Below are 26667 nucleotides of genomic sequence, written 5' to 3' on the forward strand. Positions count from 1 at the left end.
GCCTGCACGTCCGGAGCCTGTGCTCCGCAACGGGAGAGGCCACAACAGTGAGAGGCCCGCGTACCGCAAAAAAACCCCAAAACTTTCAATGTGTAAAACAAGGCAGTATCTATGCAGCACAATAAAGTGAGGTATGCCTATACCTATATTAATATTAGACAAAGTAGACTTTAAGGCAAAACAAAGTCCTAGAGCTAAAGTAGGTCACTTTGCAATGCTATAAGCTTTACTTCACCAGAAATATATCCTGACCAGTAAAGAACTGGCCAGCCTAGCCCAGTCCAGACTTCTTCCCATAGAATCATCACCTAATTAAATAATGTCTTCTGAAGTTACTGCTTTGTGATGTGGCTGGATGCACACACAGACAAATCTAATTGATACTCGGAGGAAGAAAAGCTGCAGAAAAATATTCAGCAACTATCTTACTGGTAAACATTGCTTTTTTTTCCTTTGAGTTCAGAACAAAATAAGAATGATTGACATTATTACTCTGATTCATCATTGTGCTAGGCCTCCTAAACAGGTCCAAACATGGCCTGAGAGATCAGAGAAAAGAGACAGGGGAGGGGCTCCTGTGGTTTGGACCTCCCACCAGTGCATCAGAGGAAGGCATCCTTCCCAGCTTGCCCAGGTGCAGGGCAGAAGGGGAAGCAGGGGTGAGGCTGAAAAGCTATCAGCAAACATCAAAATATGGCATCAGATTCTTTATTACGCTTTCTCTCCCCCGTATCTTGGACACCGCTAATGTATAGGTCTTAGATCCCAAAGAAGATATGTTTCCACCAGGAATCACAACAATGGTTGCTCTGAATCACAAGTTGAGGCTGCCACATTGTCACTTATGGCTAATCAGTCAGCAACAAATGGGGATCACAGTTGATTGATCTTGTTTATCAAGGGAAAAATGGAATTGCTACTACAAAACTGACTGAAAAGAAGAATGTCTGGAATTTGCCCCTGTCCAGTGCTACAAGTTAATGAAAGGGTACGACACCCCCAAATAATTGAGATCTTTAATGACTCACAATTTCCGTGATCATTTGGTACAATCTATGAGGTTAAGAACTATAACTGGATGAGGCTCTAGTTGAGGTCAAAGAGAGCAAGAAATTGGTATTGGAAGAAAGAGCCTAGAAATCCCAACTTGTGACAAGCTGCAGAAGCTCATTCCCTTCCACTAATATTGTCTATATCATGAGCGGTCATTAAGTTATATGATATTAAAGGAGGGTGATGATCGGGCTAGCAGATGAATATGTATCACAGAAAACTACAGAGACTTATAAGAAATTTTGGTCCCCTATTTTTGGGTTCATAATGGGCACATCTTCCTGGCACCATGTTGGGCAAAATATGACGTTGCCACTGATGAGTTTGGAAGTTCAAATAAGAGAATAAGATGTATAACGAACTAATTGTCCAAGGGGGTGGACAAACCAGATACAGTTTGTAGCTTTTCAGAAATATTCTCACTCTTCTAACTACTCACTGAATTTCTTGGATTCTTTTCACAACAGGGTTCAGTTGTATTCTTCCACGGAGAGGCACTGTGTACAATTTGGAAGGCAGAACCAATGAGAGGTCATCCTGATTTGGTGGTGACCACTGGGGCCAAGCACGTGGGCACTGGCTTGGCGGATGTATGGTTTTGCTCATGACTCAGGGTCTTATCTTTTGACAAGTACTAACCACAGCACTACAGGCAAGTCGGATCATTCATGACCGAGGCCAGCAGCCACGGAGTCAGGAACACCTTCCTGAACCCACCTTAGAAGGTTAGAATCTTTGCGATCAAGTTTAGCTATTTGCTATCATGAGACTAGAATTTTCATATATGAGTCAAGTGTGACTGACACTGGAATTAGAAAATGACCTTTTAAAGGTCAAAACAATGGCAGAAATGACAAAAAAGATATTTTTTTAAATCCTAAGCAAAATTGAATATCAAATTTGAAATTTCATATTCCTGTCATATAAAGATGATTTTCAAAGCTATAAGAAAAATACCCTTCTTTAAAAAGTGGAACAAGCAGTAGATAGAATGTTCACGCCCCTAAAGCTATAAATATATATTAAAATATTAATTATATATTACAATACTCAGCCTCACTCGTAAACAAAGAAATTAAATTAAAATGAGAACTCTTTTTCTCCTAAAATTTTTTTCAAATTGTCAAATATTTTTTTTAAAGTCATCCTTTGTATTACCAAGGGTATTTTGAAGTAGATGTCCTCAGACAGTGCTGGGGGATATATATGTTATTGTGTATATTATATATCAGCCTGCATCGTAGCAGGAAACAGACGGCATACTCTGAGTGCTTAACTGAGGACAGTTTAATGAACTTTCTCCTTTTGCAGTGCAGTTGCAGTTAAGGGCATCGTAAGGAAGAGTGAAGGATCAAGGGCTAGCAGCAGCAAAAAGCCATTACCACACTCAAGACTGAGAGGGGAACAAATCGGCTGGGAGGAGACTGAATGAAGTCAGGCTCTGGAAGTGTGGGTTCTGTACGGGAGCTGTAGGTTTACAGCACAGCCATTGCCCAGAAGAGAACTCGTGAGCTTGTGGTGGGTAGAAATAGCTGCCCTGACCTACTCCCAACTCTCCATCTCCAGCTGGTGTCTCCCTGTGACTGAGCCCGACTAGAAACCGAACAGCAAGGAAGCCTAAGTGATGTAATCAAACTCCTGCCAGTGAACTTCCCAGACAGAAAGCTGAGCAGGAAGGGGCAAAGAATAGATGTTAGGGTCAGGGCTGGAGGAGGGGGAGGGAAATAGAATACAAGCAACCATCATATAGTATAAATTATATCTCTCTAGTAGACATATGGCATTGTGAGTTAAGTTTCATGAAAATGTTCATACGCTCAATTGAATAATTCACCTCTAGGAATTTATCTTAAGGACACTATTGAACGAAAATACAATTGCCATTGCATTACTATTTATAACTGGGAAAAAAGAAATAGCTTAAAATTTTAGAGTAATAGGTTAGTATGATGGAGTAATATGTCACCAGTATAATCATGATATATGTGGGTTCCATGCTTCGTCACCCCTTTGTATCCTCAACATTGTTACCTCTATTTGAGAAAGTGTCTTTCTTTAATGCAACAGGATTTAAATATCAAAAACGAACTATACATATATATATAATTTATATATATTTATATTTATTTATATATTTAATTTTATTATATATATATGATTTTTTTCTCTTAGGTCCTCCTCTCTGAAGAACTGCAAATATGGATAGCAGCATATGGATTAAAGGATGGGCAGTGTGTAGCAGAGCTGTTACCTACGGAAAAGAAGCAGAAGGAGACCAGAGGAGTCTTCTAAATGTTGATATGTGTTCACTCTGTCACTGCTTACAAAAGGACCCAAGGACAATGGTAAAGAAAAATTGGTGCTGTCATCTGGACTTCAGATGTACTCCTGGTCAACTCTGTATGACAATGGGTCATTTCTAGTAAAGACTTCCACCTGCATGCTTTTCTCATAATTATGGGTTAAATTAGCACTGCAACATATGCAAGAATACTTTGGAATCTGGAAAAATAATGTGCTGTTAAGTATAGTAGGCAGGTTACAAGATGTAATATACCATTACAGTGTACACTGTCTTCATGATCCTAATTTAGATTTTAAAATACCTATTTTAAAATGCCTATATGAACACTATTTATGAAATGTTAACAGAAGTTAATTCTGGATGGTGGAATCATGCTAACTTGGTTTTTTTCTTCCCTAAGAAGTTTTCCAAAATTTTCTAAATATTTATTACATGTATTATCAGAAAATATCTCTCAAGGAAAGGAATTTTTATCTCATTGTGGAGTGTGCAATTCCAGTTAGTGAATGCTGACTTAATAAAGCTATTTTCTGAGAGTGTTACACATCATAACATGCCAAAACTAATCACTTCAAAAAATCACATAATTTAAAGCCATGCCTCAAAAGTTTGAATTACCCAGTACAACAGAGAATGAGAATTTGAACCACAATAAATACCATAAATGCAGAGGGATACACAATTCGCCGCCAGACTTATACAGATTAAGGTACAATTAAGTGCAGGTGTTGTGGCCTGATCTTCAAATAATAGGAGAGTTCAGAGGTCTCTTTATTTTAAATAATCCTCATCTTTAGGTTCCTTCCAAGAAAGAAGGAGTTTGGGAAACTGAATGTGACACTGAAACTCTCAGCACAAAGGGCATTATCCCCCTCGCCATATGAACCACGCACAAAGATGCACCAAGAATTACCCTAACAAGATTTCCAGTTTAAAAATAGGGGCAAAAACTCCCTGAGTTTTCACTGTTGTAGGTTTTAGTATGAAATTTTCATTCCCTGAGTTGATTTAATTTTCTGGAATTGAATGAACTAATGAACTCAAAATAGAAATTAGGGCTGGGAACTCTGCTTAATGTTATGTGGTAGCCTAGATGGGAGGGGAGTTTGGGGAAGAATGGATACATGTATATGTATGGCTGAGTCGCTTTGATGTGCACCTGAAACCATCAGATTGTTAATCAGCTATACGCCAATATAAACTAGAAAGTTTTAATAAAAAAAGAAAAGAAAAGAAAGAAGAGTCCACTGCAAATGGGGCATTTCCACATTGTCCCCTCAACTCAAGTGTATTTATTTTGGGGAAATGAAGTGCATGACATGATTATTCTTGTGACTAAATAGATTTTGCGTTGTATCGAATGTAGCTAAAGGATGAAGAAAAATTAGTTCTTTTTGGTGAACACATTAATCCATATAACTCTTCACCTATGCCTTCCCAAACTTCTAAAATATGTGCTGTTTATGGGTCAGAACTTATATTTTAAACATTTGGAAATAGAACTTGACCATCAACTCTTTCTAGTTCATTGTTAGTTGTACAGTGTAAAATGCAGTTAGAAATTTTGGTGAGAATATTTAATGAAATAAAATAATCCTCATAATAATATAAGAAACCAGGACTACAATTATTCAGTTTCTAACTATAATTCATAATTGCTACCTAAGCTTTACTGTATGCATGCATACTGCCCTAAGAGGATAAATGGTTAATCTGATATTAAAATGTAGAGTAGCTTTTATCACTTTATGTGTAATCATAGTAGCCTAAATTACACACATTTTCAACATCAGATAATTCATGTAATTGCTCTGCTTTGGTTAGACTGAAGCTCATAATTTCTCTGATTTGTCCTGAGTATGATAAAAAGACAACAAATACTGTGGCATCAGATGGTATTAAGTCAGCAACCAGATAGTGTCAAGGAAATTAGAGTTTTCTGAAAGTTTAAAAGAATTTATTAGAAAAAAAAAGCACTCTTGATTACACTACACCTGTTTTCCTCTGTCTTTATTGTAGGGAATGGGATAAACTGATCATTTGGATATTGGATTTACCTCTTTAAAAAAAAAAAATCAGGGCTTCCCTGGTGGCGCAGTGGTTGAGAGTCTGCCTGCCGATGCACGGGACACGGGTTCATGCCCCGGTCCGGGAAGATCCCACATGCCGCGGAGCGGCTCAGCCCGTGAGCCATGGCTGCTGAGCCTGCACGTCCGGAGCCTGTGCTCCGCAACGGGAGAGGCCACAACAGTGAGAGGCCCGTGTACCGCAAAAAAAATAAAAAATAAAAAAAAATCAGTGTTGTAAAGACAGTCATACAGGTTGAGAAAAATGAGGTGAGATTTAGTTCATAAGCAAGAATTTTCATTAATGCTTATGGTTGCCAAAACGTCTAAACAGAGATGCGAATGAGGAGAAAAATATTTTCTCGTAAATATTTTCCTTTTAGTCATTCTTTAAAATTATCTAATTTTCCTTCCACTCACCAGGTTCAAGATTTAATTTAAAGCAGTAAAGAGCAAAATATTTTAAATGAGTTAGTATAGGATTTTCTAGCCATTTGAATAAAAATTTGAAGCTGCACTGTTAAGAGATCACCTATGCCTATTTCATAACCAGTCTATAGTTCTCTACCAAATTTTACCTTTGTTAACTATTGATAGAAGCCACAACTACTGACCACCAAAAACACAGGTGGCCAAAAAAAATGTGGGTTTATTTAGTTTGCAGCAAGGGATGACACACACAGAAATGATGGTGGGGCATTCCATAGGAGAAGTTAGGGAAGGATAATCTTAGAATGTGGCTGAAGTTAGTCATAAGTTTGTCTTGGCAAGGGTTGGTCAGGATGTATAAAATAAGCAAGGTGCTGGGATAGTCAGTGATCTCATCATTAGAACATGTGTCCATGAAGAGATATAGGGAAGTTTTTCTATATTGTCCTTTTATTTCCTGGAACATATGGGTCTGATCAAGCTGATATCAGGGGATTCTCGTTACAGACAGTGTGTAATGCATGTCATGTTTTTGCTTGGTAGATTTATCTCTTCTGTGAGTAATATATCAGTCTGTCTTATAGACTGCAGTTTCTATATAAGTTCCCACCGCCTACCACGACCACCACCTTCTACAAACACACACACACACAGCCTAGCTGTCTCCAGAGACCATATTTTTTTCCTTTATTCGTTCCCTCTTCTCGTGGGTTTTCAGCCTGGGCTAAAGGATAGACCATCATCTCCTGGGACTGTCATCAATCCAAACTGACAACACTGTTCATTCAATGGATAGTGATCTTGTATCATATTTATAATGGTTGTATTTTGACCCCTTTAAGCAGAATTCCTTCTTGGACTTTTTTTTAATGATCATTTTTCAATGATCATGAAGTCACTGGTGAATCAGTAACTTCACATACCTGGTGATTATCAAGACAAGAGTATGGGGAATACTATGATTTAAGGAGAAGGGTGTCTACTAATACTTTAGAACTTTATACCAGTAGAGGAAAGAAAATAGCCTAGAGGATGAAGAACAAAAACTTGCAAATAAACATATTGCAATTATTGGCTTCCAGCATCAGAGTGCTTTTAGGCAGAAGCAGCCTGCCCTATGCCATCACTGGTTTATCCCAAGGATCTCGAGCAAACTCTCTATTCCTTTAGAAATATACTTCCGCAGACTCACGAGAGAACCTCCGTTTTGCATGAGAACCTCACTTTTGCATTTTTTTGTTTGTTTGCTTGCTTTATTTTGACTTTTACCGTCGGAGAATAGACAATGTTGTTTTAGCTGGGAAACAAGTATCGACAGACCCATTAATTGGAGTATAACTACTGTGTCAGTTATTAACAGTAACTATTAACTCCAAAGATGTTCAAGTACAGTCTCTCTCCGATGATGTCTTCCAAATGCACAATTGTCTAAGATTATGTAGAACCTGGTTCGCTGAGGGGCAAAAGAAAGTGCTCAATACTTGCTGATGATAAGATTTAATACTCCTCTCTAATTAATTACATTTCCCCAAATTATCAAATTTTAGGATAGTGGAATCTGCTATTGGTATCACATATAACTAATTTATAAGAATTTAGTTTATGACTATGCTAGGATTAAAAATGTGTCACGGAGAGTGAGAACATTGAAAAAAATCTCCAGGCCATTTTATTTTTCCTGCAAAAATTACTCTAAATTTCATCAACTGATATGCATACTTAATGCAGAGAGAACACTGTTAATAAACATTTCTTGCATTTGTTTTCATACATAAAAATGAATATGTTTCTTTCACCCTGAGAATATACAGACATTGAAACACACTTAACTAAACTCATTGAATGAGAAATAAAGTGTCAGAGGTTGACTGCGCAGAAGTGAGCTATGAAGGTGAGGATGGAGCAGAAAGAAAACATGCGATGGGGGAACAGGTACCTGAAGGCTAGAGTCTTATTTGGACTGTATGGGGCTTCACCCATTAGTCTGCCCCTGAATAAGGCGAAAGGAAGGTGGTATGGATTCACTCGTCGGTTCAGGGGTGATGTGAAGAGAGACAGATGAGCACAGAAATGGTCCAAACTTGCCAACAGTATGTGCTCTGGTCTGGCCCATATCTTCATCTATCAGAGAGCAAAGGTAAGTGAGCTATTCCAGCAAATTACCCCTTAAACATAGGTCTGAGGTGTGGTGAAAGCAACACCGTGAAGAGCTCTTACAAAGCACAAGCAAACTTGCATGGTGGCAGCTGCCAGGGATGTCAGCTGCCCCCTGTCTTACGAACCATTAGAAGCAACAGAAATATGTGCCCCAGAGAAGGGTGGGGCTGATATAATTCTATGATCATTTAAAAATTGAATACATTCAGACAATTCATTCAACCATTCTTGGTTTCAGTTTTCTCCTCTGTGACATGGAAATACCAACACTTATCTCACAGAGCTACTGAAAGGACTCTGAGTTTGATGTAGGTACTGAGAGCATTGATGTATTCCTTCATTCTTTCAACAGATATTTATTGAGGGCACAATGTCCGGGATATAGTAATGAACTAAACAAAGGAATTCCTACATTATATGCTCTAGTGACAGGACAGACAGCAAACAGTAAAACAAAAGATAGTGATACGTTAAACTAAGGCAATGGGATAGAAAGTGAACTAGTAGCTATTTAGAATGTCAAGCAAGGTCTTTGTGGTGAGATGACCTTGAGATTACCCCTGAATGCCAGGAAGGATCCAGCCAGGTGCAGAGTAGTGATGAGTCCACCAGGCAGACAGAACATCAAGGGCAGAGGCCCCAAAATGGGTTTAAACATGATATGTTTGAGGAACCAGAAGAAGACCAGGGTGACCACATTGCCATGGACAAATGAGAATGCGTGGTGCCCAGTATGTATTATGGGCTCAGTATATGATAGCTGTTACTCACATAATGGGTACGTAAATGGCAAAGCAATGAAAATGCATCCCCGGGAATAACAGGTTTATCACTATAATAATGGTCATGATGTGTAAAAAAATACCTATTATTAGACTGCCATAGCCTGATGGATTGTCTGATGATAGGTGTCAATTGTGATTATGAACCAGGGACAAGTCACATTACAGACCCATGAGGCACTTCAGTTTTGTCCAGTCTACTATAATTTGCCACTGAATTTCTTGCAGCCTCAAGTGAAATGTGAGGCAGCCTCTCCAGACCTCAGCATGGTCTCCCCAAGGCCAGGCTAACTGGCTCCTCCCAGCCAACGCCTAGGGCCCTCCTCCACATTTGGCCAGAACTACTGAGCAGGTATTATATGCTTGTTGAACATCCTCCTTGATATTATCAAATAAATGCCAAGGACTGAGAAGGAACAGGGTTTTCTTTAAAGCATACATGAAATGACTGGCACTGAAGAGTGACCAAAAGTTGGCCTTATTAAGCTTGGTCCACACCCAGCAGTTAGCTATACTGGAGTCACACAGACACACACCGACATATTGATTTTTGTTTTCTCTAATAAAATTACAGACCTGAGCTTTGAGTTTACTTCTTAATGAGAAGGTGTTTATTCTTTTGTGATGACTCCTTTAGGCACCCTTTTTTGGGAATGTTTATATAAACTAGACTTTAAATGATGACAAGTAATCATTGTATGACCTCTCTATAATGTTGCTATGTCAATCTCAAAAAACAAATGTTCAAATTTTGTCCGGTATGTATTTTAAATCAATAACATTACTATGGCAACTATTAGCAAATCCATTTTAACTTGTGCTTCTCTTGTAGACAAAATAGAAAACTTCAACATTTAATAAACACGGCCACTTAATTGACTTTTACTCCATAGGCTATTTATTCTGATAACTATTAGTTTTTCACACAAAGTTAGATAAAGGAACAGAACTTAATTGAAAATAGTAAATACAACATATTTTACTTTTACCTGAGAGCATGTTCTGAAAATTGATTATTCTTAAAAATAGTGGATGTAATTCCACAGGTTTTCTATCATGTATGATATACTAAATTGTAATTATTCAGGGTAGTGAAGGAGACTTTGCTTTGGATATCTCAAGAGTAACAGATAATAAAACATGCACTATATAAGCCAATTTATAACATACCTTATATCTGTAAATAATCTTGGATCTATTCAATATGGTAGGAGGCACTGCAATTTCCATACAGCTAAAATATCACTAACAAAAAGAAAAAAGAATAATTTTATTGTTTCCATAAATACATAAAATCAACACCATGTGATTCTGAATAATTTGAGAATCAATCACAAAATTTATGGTATTTCAACATCTAGAGGCATGTATGTTTTCATTAACTACCAAGCACACAGTTGTATGAGCCACAAATTATCTTAGTAGAGACAGCAGTAGTTAAATCTTAAGGCAAACCCCTTCCTTATATGCATTCTTAATCTAACGATGTAAGCCATCGTTTTTAAAGATTACTTTATTCCCTATGTTCTCAATAAATGTAGTAAGCCAACGTATTTTTTCTTTTGCTTTACATTTTGCTGTAATATGGTAAAAAGCCTCCCAAAAAAAGACCAATAACTATTATTCACTTGAATTTTCATGTGCAAAAAGGCAATGATTTAGTTCAATAATTTTACTTTACTTTAACTCATTAGAACTTCAGCTACTGTCTCATCTGTGTGTATCTCTGTGATTGTATAATTTTCAATATATACTTTTTGTACCACCTCCTTAAATAGACAGAAGACAAATTTAACAGGACCAAAATTCTATCAAAAATGTGCAGGTATATGTGAAACTGATTAATCAGGAAACAGTGTTGTTATCAGAAGAATTTGTCACTATCTAATGCCATGAACCACTAATAACAGTTAAATGACTTCAACTTTATATATTCAAGCCATCACTGTTATAACAGATATACAATATTTTATCTTGGGAAAATATTTTGAGATGAAGTAATAAGCAGAAACAATATTTTCAAAGTCTATATTGTGTCACCAAAGCTACAAGCATGAATCTTTGGGAAAGAATTATTTGATTCATGCATGTAGCACTTTATAATATTTTTCTTAAACTTCCTAGGGTGATTCTTTTTATATAATTTCACCAAATGACATCATCTCCCTTTCTTGTAAGCATTCCAAGAGAAATATCACCAATATAGGACAAGCACTCTTACCACAAAGATTTATTAAGGAAAATAATCAAATAAACCACATATATAAACAGATATATAAAATAAGACATATTAAACAAGTTATATGTGTGCATGTAGGTAGTGAGAAATCTTGAGCTATCTCAATCTATTAAACCTCTTTACCCAGCTCCCCCCAAAAATAATAATTTAGACTTTTTTGAACTGGTTTTTAAGACCTTTGAGTGCAATTGCTATATTCAAGTTCCAAGTTCCTTGCACCTCACCCTAGGCCTTCACTGCTGCTCTCGGGCCAACGGCCATCCTCTGTGCTAACATGGCCTGCCCTAACGTCCACACACCCAGGCTTTGAATTTTTCACCTCTTGTCTTTCAAGAAGTTATTATCCACCTATTCTTTACGTGAGACACCACCATGATGATCAAGATACAGACCAGCCTTCCAAACCACACCCTTGCATTCTCCTGGTCCTTTCTCTCTTGTCAAAATGCAACCATAGATTTATTTTTGGCAATTTCTAAATTTCATCTAAATGGAATCATACATTATATACTGATTTCATCTGGCTATTTTGCTCCACATTATGTCTGAGATTCTCTCTGGGCGTTGAGTATGGTAGCAGAGGCACATTGTTTGTTATTGCTATATAGCAGGCTTCACAACCTAGGCACTCTTCACATTTTGGACTGTTAGAGACTGTTGTATGAATGCAGAGTAAGATGTTTAGCAGGAATTCTGGCCTCTAGTCATAAAATGCCAGCAGTAGTGCCCCAAGGTGTGACAACCAAAAATATCTCCAGAAATTCTCCAATGTACAGTGAGGAACAAAGTTACCCCCAGTTGAGAACCATAGCTATATAGTCTTCCGTAGTTGGAATGTATCTTATGATTATTTATCCAACTTTCACTGGTGGAAATTTGGTTGTTTGGGGTGTTAGTAACAATCTGGACTTATTCAAGAAAATAAGGCCACCCTACCATAATCATGAGAATAAAGTGGTTTCGTATGTAAATTAGAATTTACACAAACTTCTCGAGAGCTTGGCAGGGGTGGTGGCAGAGGAGGAAACGTAGGATAAATATAAGGAAATTGCCAAAGAATGTAAGCACAGGTGAAGAAGAAAGTTTGGGAAGCAGATCCTGGAGACTCCACCTGAAGCACCAAGGCAGACAGTTGTCAAAGTCCCCCAGGAAAGCTGCATGCTTCTCAAGGTCTGCGCGAACACACCCATCAACTGTCTCAGTCAGCAGCAGCAAGTTAGATTTCCAGCTGATCCCTGAGAAGATGCTCTGAGTCATACATCCAACTGCACATCAAGGTCCACCAGTTTCAGTGAGATTCCTGGGAAAAGAGGGCCTCCACTCCTCTTCACCTTCCACTGTGAGTTACTCTCATTGGCAAAACTTAATCCTGAATAATATCAGGAATGGGATTCCGGAAAATGTCAGCCTAAGCTTCTTTTCTGCATTTCAGAGGGAGATCAGAGAGTGATGTTCAGTTGACAGGAGACAATCCAACACAGCAGCTGCTCTAAAGATTCTTGCATGTGCCTTTTGGGGCAAATATGGACTCAGTTGTGTTTGATGTATATGAAAGAGTGATACTGCCGTGTCATATAGTAAGGGTCATAGAGTACTACCATCAACAGTGTCTGAGAGTTCCAGTCACCTCACATCCTTGCTATCACTTCATACCACTTTACATTTTGAAATTTTTGTTTGTCTTAATTTTAGCCATTCTGGTTGGTGTGTAATGGTACCTTACTGTGGTTTTAATTTGTACTTGCATGTTAACTAATGATTATCATTTAGTGCCTATTCTTATACCTTTAATCCATTGGGATACATCCTGGTTTATAGTGCCAGTCTGTGGCCCTTGCCATCATTTTATTAGTGTGTCTACCTTCTTCTTATTCATTTGTAGAAATTTAAATGTATGTATATACACATGTATGTACATATATATGTACATCTATTTCTATATCCATATTTATATCTATGTCTAGATCTAGGTCTCGATAGATCTGGGTATGATATCATTATTACTTATGCATCACAATCATCTTTTCCTACTCTGAGACTTGGCTTTTAATTATCCAAATGCTGTATTTTTTTTATTTTGTTTTGATAGTAGGGTCAGCTGCAGTCCTAAGATACAATACAGAGATTTCCTGTATACTCTTCCCCACTTCCCTCCAATGGTAACATTATGCAAAATTAAAGTATAATATCAAAACCAGAAAACTGATATTAACATAATCTATCAATCATTCAGATTTCACCAGTTTTATACACACTCATTTGTGTGTATGTATTTTAGTCAAAAAATATCTTGAGACAAATGAAAACGGAAACACAACATACTAAAACTTATGGGATGCAGCCAAAGCAGTTCTAAGAGGGACGTGTAGAGTTATAAATTCATGTATCAAAAAAGACCTCAAATAAACAACCTAACATTACACCTCAAAGAATTAGAAAAAGAAGAAACTAAGTCTGAATTTAGTGTAAAGAAGGAAATGATAAATAGAGAGCAGAAATAAATGAAACCAAGAAAAAGAGACAAGAATAGAAGAGATTAACAAAACTAAGACTTTGTCCTTTAAAAGATAAACTTGACTAATAAAAAAGATGACTGAAATAAATGTAATTATAAATAAAAGAGGAGACATTACAACAGATGCCACAGAAATACAAAGGATCATAAGAGACCACTACAAACAGTTATATACCAACACACTGGACAACCCAGAAAATGGATAAATTTCTGGAAACATAAACCTACCAATACTGAATCATGAAGAAACAGAAAATATGAATAGACCAACAACAAATAAGAAGATTTGAGTCAGTAATAAAAATACTCCCAGCAAGTAAAAGTTCAGGACCAAATAGTTTCACTGATTAATTCCACCAAACATTTAAAGAAGAATTAATACCAATCCTTCTCAAACTCTTCCAAAAATTAAAGAGGAGAGAACATACCCAAATTCATTTTACAGAGCCAGCATTACCCTGCTACCAAAGCCAGATGAGGATCTACAAGAATAGAAAACTAAAGGCCAATATCCCTGATGAATACAGATATAAGAATTCTCAACAAAATACTAGCAAACAGAATTCATCGAAACAATGAAAGGATCATACGCCATAATGAAGTGGAATTTGTACCTGGGATGCAAGGATGGTTCAACATATACAAATCAATATATGTGATATATCATATTAAGAGAATGAAAGATAAAAATTATATGATGAAATCAACAGATACAGAAAAAGCATTTGATTAAATGTACCATTTTTTAAGATAAAAATTTCTCAACAAATTAGAAATAGAAGAACCATGCCTCAAAATGATAAAGGCCATATATGACAGACCCACAGCTAAGAGCTGAAAGTTTTTCCTCTAAGATCAGGAACAACACAAGTGTGTCAACTCTCACCACTCCTAATCAACATAGTAGTACTGAAAGTCCAGGCCACAGTAATCAGGGAAGAAAAAGAAATAAATGCATCCAATTTGAAAAGGAAGAATTAAAATTGTCTCTGTTTGCAGATGACATGGTCTTAGATATAGAAAACTCTAAAGACTCCACCAAAAAAAAATAAAATAAAAAACCTTCTAGAACTTATAAACAAATACAGTAAACCTGCAGGATAAAAAAAAAGCATATAAAAATTAATTGCATTTCTATATACTAACAACAACTTATCTGAAAAAGAAATAAAGAAAACAATCCCACTCACAATAGCATCAAAAATGTTAAAATACTTAGGAATAAAATTAACCATGGAGAAGAAAGATCTGTACAGTGAAAACTATAAGATACTGAGAAATAAAATAGAAGACACAAACAAATGGAAATATATCCCATGGTCATGTATCGGAAGACTTAATATTGTTAAAATGTCCATAATCCCCAAAGCTATAGATTTCAATGAAATCCTTATCAAAATTTCAATAATATTCTTCACAGAAATAGAAAAAACAATCCTAAAATTTATATGGAAATGTGAAAGACCCCAAATATTCAAAGCAATCTTGAGGAAGAAGAACAAAACTGGGGGCATCACACTTCTTGATTTCAAACTACACTACAAAACTCGGGCAATCAAAAAGGTATGTTGCCAGCATAAAAATAGACACATGAGACCAATGGGACAGAATTGAGAGTCCAGAAATAAACCCATGCATATACAGTCAACTAATATTTGACAAGGAGCCAAGAATACTCAATGGGGGAAAACAGTCTTTTCAATAAATGGTGTTGGGAAAACCGGATATCCACATGCAAATGAATAAAACTGGATCCCTATCTTACACCACTTACAAAAATTAACTCAAAATGGATAAAGATTTAAATTAACTCAAAATGGACAAAGACCTGAAATCATAAAACTCCGGGAAGACAACACAGGGAAAAAGCTCCTTGACATTGATTTTAGCAATAAGTTTTTGGATATGACACCAAAAGCACAGGCAACAAAACCAAAAATAAACATGTGACGTGCAATTACATCAAACTAAAAAGCTTCCGCACAGCAGAAGAGACAATAAACAAAATGAAAAGGCAACATATGGAACGGGAAAATACATTTGCAAATCATATATCTGATATGTGTTTTATATTCAAAATATGCAAGGAAGTCATACAACTCAATAGCAAAAAAATCCAATTGAAAAATGGACAAAAGACTTGAATAGACATTTTTTCCAAAGAAGAAATATAAATGGACAACAGGTACATGGAAAAATGCTTAACACCACTAATAATCAAGGGAATGGAGATCAAAGCCACAATGAGCTATCACCTCACACCTGTTAAAATGACTATTATTAAAAAATAATAATAAGAGATTACAGATGCTGACAAGGATGTGGAGAAAAGGAACCCTTGTGCACAGTTGGTGGAAACGTAAATTGGTGCAGCCACTATGGAAAACAGTATGAGGTTTCTCAAAAAAATAAAATAAAACTACCATATGATCCAGCAATCCCAATTATGAGGATATAGCCAAAGGAAATGAAATGTCTATCTCAAAATGTTTTCAGCACCCCCATGTTCATTGCAACATTATTCATAATAGACACGACATGGAAAGAACTTGAGTCCACTGACAGATGAATTGATAAAGAAAATGTGATATATATAATAATATATTAATATACCTATATATAAATGCTATTCAGCCATAAAAAAAAAGAAATCCTGCCAATTTTGACAACATGGATGAAACTTGAGGGTAGCTAAGTGAAATGTCAGAAAGAAAAAGACAAACATTGCATGACCCTACATAAGCAGAATCTTAAAAATAATGAACTCATAGAAACAGAGTAGATTGGTGTTTGCTAGGGGTGAGGAAGGTGAAATAATGGGTAAAGATGGTCAAAGGGTACAAACTTCCAGTTATAAGATGAATAAGTCCTGGGCATCTAATGTAAAGCATGGTGACTATAGTTAAAAATACTGCTAAATGTTAAGAGAGTAAATCTGAAAAGTTCTCAGAGCATACACACACAGAGACACACACACAGACACACACATACACACAAGCACACACATACACACACACCATAACTATGTGAGGGGATGCTTTTGTTAAGTAATGTTACTGTGGTAATCATTTTGCAATATATACACATATCAGATAATTACATTGTATGCCTTAGAGTTATAAGCTATATGTCAATTATATCTCAGTAAACCTAGAAAAAATAAAAATGTAATTTCTTTTTCTTCCTGCTGTTATTGTTTCTACTGAAAAATCTGGTATTATTCTTCTTTTTGCTCTGTTGAAAAAAAAATGTGGTACTTACTCTGGCTGCTTTGAAGATTTTACATTTATCTTTGTTCAGCAGTTTTATATAATACATGCAGGTGTGATTTTCTTTTTATTCTTCTGATTAGGACCATCAAGCTGCTTGAATTGTAAGTTGTTGCCTTTGCCAGTTTTGGAAAATTCTCATACAATGGTATTTCACATATTGCTTCTGTTTTATTCTCCTCTTTCTCTTGGACTTAAGTTAAATGTATTTTAGATTTTTTTCAGTATATCCTCTATATCATTTATACTCTTTCCTGAATTTCCCATCCTATTTCTATATGTGTTTAAAGGATTCTGTTTGTTTTTGTTTTTGTTTTTAGTTTCCTCACTTTGTCTTCTGCCATATTTAATACACTAATTATTCTACTTCTTTCATTCTTACTTTCAATTACTGTATTTCATTACTTCTAAAATTTTACATTGACCTTCTTATAGATTCCAGGTCTGGAAAGTCCCCATCTTTTCATCAACTGTCAATCTATTTTTATTGTCTGTATTTTTTATCTTGGTTTGTGTGCATTTTATAAACATGTTTAGTAATTTTTAGTCATAAAAATTGTAGAGTTTCTGCCTGATGATCTTCCTAAAAAGAGGATTAATCTTCACGAAGGCATAGACTGTTTTGGTGGATCACCCTGGACCAGTCAAGGAAAGGTTTGGGGCTTTTCAAAGTTTGAACTTTCTTTGATCAGCTCTTATCTCTAAAGCATAGACGTATGCCTATGGGCATATTCTCTTAGGGGGCATTCTTTCTCGGATCTTAACTGAAAACCTCTGAGTCCTTTGGAGTCATCCAATGTGTTAATCTCTAAACTGTTGCTTTGCTTTCCCTAGAAGTATTAAACTGCTGAAATATTTGCTCAGTCCTTTAGATCTCCAACTATAGCCGGCTGCTTGGTTTCTGGAGGTCTCTTCCTGAACACTCCATAGTTTAGGAAGTGGTCAAAAGCCTTGGTGGTAAACTTCATGCAGTCTCCCATTCACTTGTCTGCAGTTATTTTTTTCACCTCAAGTTCAGTTCTTGGAGAGTCCCAACACCAACCTCTGTGTCCCCAGCATGAGACCTCTGTTAGTTCTAGGCCTCCACTTTCTGCCCTGCATCCTCACCCATGGACTGGGCAAAACGCTGAGGACAACTGCAGAGAGGAATGTGGGACTCAGAAGTCTCTCTCTCTTATCTCCAGAATTTGGGCCCCTCTAGTTCTGCCTGCCTCGATTGTTCTTCAAAGCTTTTCAAGAGTTGTTTTATATCCTAATCCAGCTTTTATACTTATTAAGAGAAGGGTTAGTCTGGTGGGTGCTACCTTGTTGTGGTTGACAATGGAAATCACTGAATTATGTGAGTTTGCAGTTGTGAGAAATCCTAAGTGAACACATCTCTTGAATAAATGTGACATCTCTGAACACTGAAAAAATATCAGATACAGTTACAGTTACAGGATTGCAGATTTGCATTTTCTCTCTCTTGTTTCATCTCTTCTCATTTCTTCTCACTCTGTGTTGGTGGTGGGAGTTTATCACAACCTGCTTTTAGTCAAGTAGAAAAGTTGCCAGATCAAATTTAACCTAAGCGTTTTTTTTTAAATGATTATGATGATTTCAGTAGAACACAAGAAACAATCTTCCCTATTGTATGGTAGCAGCTCAGGATTTCAGAGTTAACTAATTCCATATCTGCCTAACAAATTTTAAAACTTATAACTAGTTTATTTTCCTTTAAAAAAATGCCCAAGAATGTTTTTAAGGAACACTTAATATTTGAGCATTTGTATGGTCCTTTACTGATGTTTTATTCCACCTGCATTGAGTATCTATGTGTGAGAAACCCTCAGGATGTCAGCAGAACATTTGAAGTGCTATGAACTGAGTTATTTAAAATCTAGTCTCCAAAAAGTACTTGAAGTGCCTGTAACTCAGCTAGCTGAAGACAAAAGCACAGAGTGGAACTTTCTATTCCATATGCTAAAGTAGCTCATTGAACAAAAAGGTGCATTAATGTCTACTATGCAGAGAAATCTAACGTTAATTTTTTGACTTGTGGCCAGTGGAGTCTGCTGAGTCTGTTATGGTAAACATGAGATTTTCAAAGAATTGTCCAGAGAAATCAGCCCATGAGAGATTTCTTTTTTTCTGGACACTTTCTTACAAAAAAGAACCAAAATGCTTGCTGTGAAGTGGGAGGAGGTGGTGGTGTCAGGGTATAAAAACTTAGATTACTTACAATCACACTGGATTTCATTCCCACTCATTCCTATGAAATAGAAATGAAGGTTTATGGGATCTGTAAGATTGATGAGCACTTTTTTTCCCCGTTGCAGAGCACACGCTCCGGACGCGCAGGCTCAGCGGCCATGGCTCACGGGCCCAGCCGCTCCGCGGCATGTGGGATCTTCCCGGACCGGGGCACGAACCCGTGTCCCCTGCATCGGCAGGCAGACTCTCAACCACTGCACCACCAGGGAAGCCCTGATGAGCACTTTAAATCGCTCTGTCCACTTTCACTGCAAGCTGATGTCTTATTCAAATCAAACAACAGCGTACTTGGGGGCCAAAAGTTGTTACAAGTCTGCCACACTGGGAAATACATGAAACAAACAAAACAAAATATAGTGAATAGAGCTACTTATTAAGCATGAAAATGAGCTTCATCTGGGATTATTTGGATGCAGTTATAGAAGCATTTCATTCCTCAGTTGTCATTCCTGCAGTAAGCACTAAATCATTGATGTGTTTTTCCTCGCAATTCATGATTTCCCATCTTAGAGCAGGAACTGAGGGAAGTATTACAAACTAGGATGGTTTTATGAAAGAAAGGAAAAATAGGAAAGCGATAGATAAAAGTAACGACTTATGAAGTGATATATAAAAATCAAGGTACAGGTTATCTGTGGAGGGTATAGGGAGGAGCATCAGAATGTCAACTTTGAAGAAACTGTGTTATTTTATTATTTCTTCCAAACCTGGAGGCAGAATAATAAGTCCAATGCAGACTTAGCTTGAATTACAAGAGATTTCAATAAACTGTCTGTCTGGGACCCCAAAAAAGCCTATTGTGCTATTCATTACATAAGACATGAAATACAGACAAACCTCAAATCCTGACAATGTACACTTTTATTTATCCATGAAGATAACTTTATGCAACTAACTTTGTGCAGGAATAGATTAAACATCTATTACTGTAATCCTGATGATTTCTAATAAATTAAAATTTACTTTTGTGAGCCATCCAATTATTAATCATTAGAAGGTGTTGCATTCTTTTAATTAAAATAAATGACCTGAATAATGCATGAATATGTGAATACGAGAATAGTTAATTGCTAAAAAATGTAACGATATTTGAAGACCTTGGGTCAAAATCTGTGGTCAAGTGCATGTACATAGACCCACTGCCCTGAAACATTTAGATACTCCTCTCTTGGTTATTTAAAGAACAACAATCAGTTTTATCTGGAACTGATAGCTTTTTTTTAACCTTTAGGTTTGATCTTCTTATTTACAACTTTAAAGCTTGCTCTGAATTCAGAATTAATGGACAATTTACTAGAACACTAGATTAACAGAATTTTATGTCTGGAATGCATAGGAATGTGCAAAGTTGTAAGATCACACCTGGCAGAGCTAACTCTTCAATTGAGAAGGAGTAAGGGGAACTCAGTGGAAAAAACCTTTTTAGAAAGTATGACATCTCCCATCAACCTGAAAGTTCAGTGGAGGACAGCTGACTAGGTTTCCATTGTTTCATCCATTTTGAGTCAGTCATTTATGAATATTAATTCACTACACACTAAATTTTTCTCTTTTTTTTTGCGGTACATGGGCCTCTCACTGTTGTGGTCTCTCCCGTTGTGGAGCACAGGCTCCGGACACGCAGGCTCAGCGGCCATGGCTCACAGGCCCAGCTGCTCTGCAGCATGTGGGATCTTCCCAGACCGGGGCACGAACCCATGTCCCCTGCAGTGGCAGGCGGACTCTCAACCACTGCGCCACCTGGGAAGCCCCCCATTAAATTATTAATTAGGTTTCTTACATCTCCCTCCAGCCTGTCTTGACCCCTTGATCATCAAAAGTTTTCTTTTATTTTATCTATATTTACTTCTATGAAAGTCTTCTAATTTTAAAACAGTGATATGCTCTATTCAAAGATTTCAGCCCTGTAACAGACTAACTTCCCTTTAAACTATAATCTATCTCTACATAATGTGGAAACACCACATAATATTGTCTTAATCTGCTCGGGCTGCTATAACAAAATGCTATAGACCGGGTGGTTTAAACAACAGACGTTTATTTCTCAAAGTTCTGGAAGCTGTGAAGTCCAAGATCAAGGTTGCCAGCAGATTCAAGTCCTGGTGAGGACCTGCTTGTAGAAAGCTGCCTTCACACTGTGTGTTCCCTTTCCTTGGTGCAGGCATTGGCGAGAAGAGGGGGGAGGGGGAGAGACAGAGACAGAGACAGAGAGATCTGTCTTCCTCTTTATAAGGACACATCTCATCATGAGTCTAACCCTCATGACCTCTTAGAAACCTAATTATCTCCCAAAGGGCCCACCTCCAAATACTATGACGTTAGGGGACAGAGCTTCAATATATGAATTTGAGGGGAGGGGGACACAAACATTCAGCTCATAACAATGTTTATTAAAGCTTTATTAAACTATGTGAATGCCTCCTATTGTTTACTTAGTATCCATGCATTTTTTTTTTTTTCTGAAAACGTTGCTGAATGTTTATCAAGTTCTAGGAACTGCGATAAACACAAATTTCTCGAGTTCATGAGGAATTTACAACTTTGTGGCAGAGAAATGCACATTAACAGATAACTGGTTACGGCAGTGAAATAAAAATATATAAAAACTGATGTAAGAACACAGAGAAACTAATTCATTATGACTGGAGGGACAGGGAAGGTTTACAATAAGAGGTGAGAATTAGCTGGATCTTAATGCATGCACAATGGGAAGTAAGGTTGGAAAGACCTGGAAGGCTATCTGGGCAAAGCAAACTGGTCTGCAGATGGATCATGGCTTTTCGAAAATAACCCACTTAGAATTAGTGAATAGCATTCCGAAACTCTATCAGAAACTTTGTGATGTTTACACAGCCACATTTTAAATTTTTATTTATTTAATTTTTTTTGGTATTGACAGGAGTTGAGGATGGAAAAGCGAGTTTGGAGCAGATTATGAAGGGCTTTTAAATGGCATGCCAGAGATCTTGGACTTTACCTGGTAGACAGTGGGAAACCAGCTCAGCTTTTTAGATGGTGAATGAGTTAAGATACCAGATTACTAACATATTAAAATAATAGCTAATATGTATGAGGTGCTTTTGGTATACCTTCTCCATATAATTCTATAAACTTTACATGCATTAACTTATTTCATGCTCACAGTAACCTCATTATGTAAATGTTAGGATTTTCTTCAATTTATAGGTGAATAGACTAAAGCTTGGAATCACTTGTGTAAGATCACACAGGGAAAAAGTATCAGAAGAAAGATTCACACTCCAGTCTTTCTGTCTCCAGGGATTTCACCACTAACCTCTAAACTATATAAAAGTAAATTTATCAGGGTGGTTTATAAAATGAAATGTACAAGTAAATGATTAAAATTTTGGTGCTAATCTCCTCTTCATTTTGTTTCCCCTACCCTGGACTTGGAAGAGGCTTATTTTGGATCTTGGGGGTTGGGGGGACAATGGGCATCTATTGTACTTGAAAAAATAACTAGAAACAATAAAGGAAAGCTAAATAATATCACCCATAAAAAAATCTATTATTGCACTCCACTGCTTTTTAATGCTTGCTCTAAAAAATTATTGACATCCTCAATATCTTCCTTTTAATTTCTCAAGTAACTTCCAGAGGATTTACGTGAGGTAGATAATAAAAGAGATAATAAGTAGTTCATGAAAGATGATGAAGTTGAATTTAAGAACATACTTTTAAAACCCTTCTAATAAATGTTGCTTGTTTCAAAGCTCTTTTCGGTTCACAGTGCAGGAACAAGATGGCAACATTAACGGAGATTCAGAATAGATTCAAATATAAAATGATGTTATATGATGTGTAGCCATAAAGAGGGATATTCTCCCTGATTTGATGATCTGCTTCCTATACTTGTTGACCTTGAAATATTATCTCGATTCTATTCACCTCTGTTTTTGATTTATGATTTCCAAATTCAAAACTAGATCTGATAAATTTATCCTGATTCTTATATACATTCTTCTTTACGGAGATTGCTTTTTCATTGTGAAACTTGTTTTTCCTGATCCTTGTTTATAATCCTGCTACAAATTAGTCATTCTGTTGCCCTCCATCTAATGTTCCCTAAAACAGCATAACTTTTCACCAAGTACATTACTCACCCAAATGGATCATAAAACTAATAAAAGTCCAACAGACTTTTGAGACTGTCAACAGACTCTCAAGGTGTCCAATGGTTGAGTTGCAGAAGTTGTAAAATAAATAATAATACATTTGTTACAATCACAAGGATTATAGCTTATGAGCAGAGCTCCAGTTTTGGGGTTTGGGGAATTGGAATAGAAATAAAATCCTGGAGAAACCAAGAGAGAAACTCAAGGCATAGGAGCAAGAAGACATAAATTCTCTTCCTACAATTTTTAAGTGGATCCTGAAACTGAAGTTTGGCCATAATAAGCAGGGTTAAAACAATATGACCTGTAGACTGATGGCATCAAGGTTGATTCGATGCTGAGTCCAAAGAGAAGAACCAAGTTCTTTTTGTATTTGTCCCCAGAAGATGGCCTAGTTGCAGGGCCTTGGGTCAATGTGAAACCAGCCTCCAGAAGTTAAGCCATTGCAGAATGAACAGCATGGTAATGAGGCAAGAAAAGGGACAGGTCCCCAAACTCTCAATCTGTAAGATACATGAATGGGAGGGGCACCAGGGATTTTTAGGGCAGTGAAACTACTCTGTGTGATACAATAATTGTGAACACACGTCATTCATTATACATTTGTCCAAACCCATAGAATATACAACACCAAGAGCCAGCCATAATGTAAACTCTGGACTTTGGTTGATAATAACATGTCAATATAGGTTCATCGATGGTAACAAATGTACCATCTAGTGAGGGATGATGATAATGGGGGAGGTTATGCATATGTTATGTCAGAGTGGGAAATCTATGTCCTTTCCTCTCAGTTTTGCTGTGATCCTAAAACTGCTCTAAACAATAAAGTCTATTAAGAGAGAGAGAGAGAGAGAGAGAGAAAGGTGAAACCAGCAACAGAATAATAAAGATAAGGGAAGATGATTCTAGAGGGAAGATTTTCATTGGTCATGTTCCCCAGTGTCCTAGAACAATGGAGGAAAACATTTAATGCCTTGGGTATGTCCCCAATTTTTTCACTTTACTACCATTTTAGAAATTCAGAGCTAATAAACTCTTGACAATAGTATTTCAGTCAAGTACTAGCTGGCCTCCTTGAGTTCAGTCTCTCCTTCCTCCAATCCACACACTACACTGCTTCTATGTCTATGTTTCACAAATCTCTAACTTCACCCCCCCACTTGAATTTTTCAATAAACTCCTGTTACCAGATGAAGTCTAATTTTTCAACATGTCATAGTAGGTCTGAGTAGGTTAAATGTTGCAGTCACCACTTAGTTTACAGTCGAGGAATAGGTAAAATAATATTATGAACAAAACACACATACAAATATGTCCCTTCAATAAATGGGGAGTACAGTAAGGAAACAAATTGTACAACGTGAAATACAATAAAATCTGATAGATAATAAATTAAACAATAAAGCAGAAATAGGAGGCAATCAGATTAATTCTAAGAAAGAAATTATCTCCTGATGAGGGCCTTGTAAAGAAACATGAGTATCATCAGACTAGGGGTTGGGAAAAATTGCTTAGGCAAAGATTAAGCCCGGCTGAAGCAGTGAGTTTAAAATGTGTTCATTTTGAGGAAACAAAGTAGACAATATAGTTAATTTGGGGCCAAAATGAAAAGAGTATGCCATGTTTTGATTTTACAAAAATACGTATAACTTCTTAAAGAATAGGAAGTCTCAATGAGCCTTTGAGATCAAGCCAAATGATAAAATCAGCATTCCACAACTCAAATACTCAACGATTTGAGTTTCAGTTATAGGTTGGGTTTGCCAGAGGAATTAAAGACAGTGGATTCAGTTTACTCCAATCTGACCAGATGGACTTAGATGGGTATAATAAAATCAAGTCCTGATTTTAAAATAAATACTAATAACAATGATAATAATAGTAAAACAAGGCTATTAATTAGAGGAGACAGAGGAGGAGCAGTAGATAATGGGATTAAAGCTTTGCCCAGGCTCATTACAAAGGAATATGTCCCCAGTTCAGGCATTTTTCCTCAGGATGGACATGACTGGTGGCAGAAATGATATTAGCGGTTGTTGAATTCTGCTTTTGCTGTTAGTGCCTGTCTTGGGTTTCTAGTACAAAAGGTCCAAGCTGAAGCTCAAAATTTAGACAAACCAGCAAATTATGCATTCCAATAATCCCACCCATATGCTCACTCCTGTTACTCCTACTCCCCTTACTACCACCAGAGAGAAAGGTCTTTTCTCACTGATTTATTGACTCTTCAGCACTCTTTTTAAAAGCCAGTGCCAATTTCAGGTGTACAGCAAAGTGATTCAGTTATACATATACATGTATCTATTCTTTTTCAAATTCTTTTCCCATTCAGGTTATTACAGAAAACCTGAAACTAACACAGCATTGTTAATCAAATATACTCCAATATAAAATTTAAAAAAATTTTTAATCCATTGAAAAAAAAGAATTTTACTTTGCATGACTCTGCCACCTCAGGACTCAGACCAGAAGCATTTTTAATTAAAAAATGTTAAAAATAAAACTGTTTAAATTCCAAAAAAAAAAAAAAAGCCAGTGCCTAATTGTTAGTGGCTCAACTGTTTACTAAAAGAGCAAACATTTAGGGGAAAGAATAGATATGAAAATACTCTGAATTTATCACTCAGTGATGACTCCAAGATGGTCATTTTTGCTTTTTTCATCACACAACTTAGACTCATACACAAATTTGATCTTTCCGTTCTTTTACCTTCTAGTGCAGTGCTTAAGATTATGGACTCTAAAATCAGACCACTTGAGAGGTCACATCTTAGCTCTGTTACCTACCGGTCATGTAATCACATGACCCAGATATGTAACCTCGCTGACATCAGTTGCCGTATCTCTAAAACGGCAAGAATGATGGACTCCTCTTCATAGTTTATTCTGAGGAGTAAAAGACTCAATACTTGAAAAAAATTAAAATATTGCCAGGGACACAATATAAGAGCCGGCAAGATGAGGAAAAATCACAAAATGCAATTTATCAATACATAATTATTTCTATTGTCCCTTCTAGGAAAACAAAGGTCATCAACACTCTCCACATTGCTACAGTCAATGGTCAAGTCTTCATCCTACTCGACCCACCAGCACTGGCTCGCTCACCCGGCTTCCCTTATACCTTGCTCTCTGGATCCCCACTTGCCACTGCTTCCCTGGCCCATCATGGCAGATTCTGCCTTTTCACACAATGTCTCAACAGTGCAGTGCCCTAACATTCAGCACTCAGACCTTTCTCTTTTCTCTTTATGTGAGTTCATCCAGATCCTGATTTACAAACCTTTCATTAAATGATGTCTCCTAAATTTAAGTATCCCAGATAGAACTCTCTCCTGAACTTAAACTTCATGCATCCAATTACCTATTGAAAATCACCATGTGGGTGACAAATAGATAGCCCACAATTAAATTCTTCCTAACTGAAAATCGGAGCTTTCCCAACACCTGTTATACCCAC

The sequence above is a fragment of the Lipotes vexillifer genome, unplaced genomic scaffold, assembly GCF_000442215.2.
Source record: "Lipotes vexillifer unplaced genomic scaffold, Lipotes_vexillifer_v1.1 scaffold344, whole genome shotgun sequence".
NCBI classification, from domain to species: Eukaryota; Metazoa; Chordata; class Mammalia; order Artiodactyla; family Lipotidae; genus Lipotes; species Lipotes vexillifer.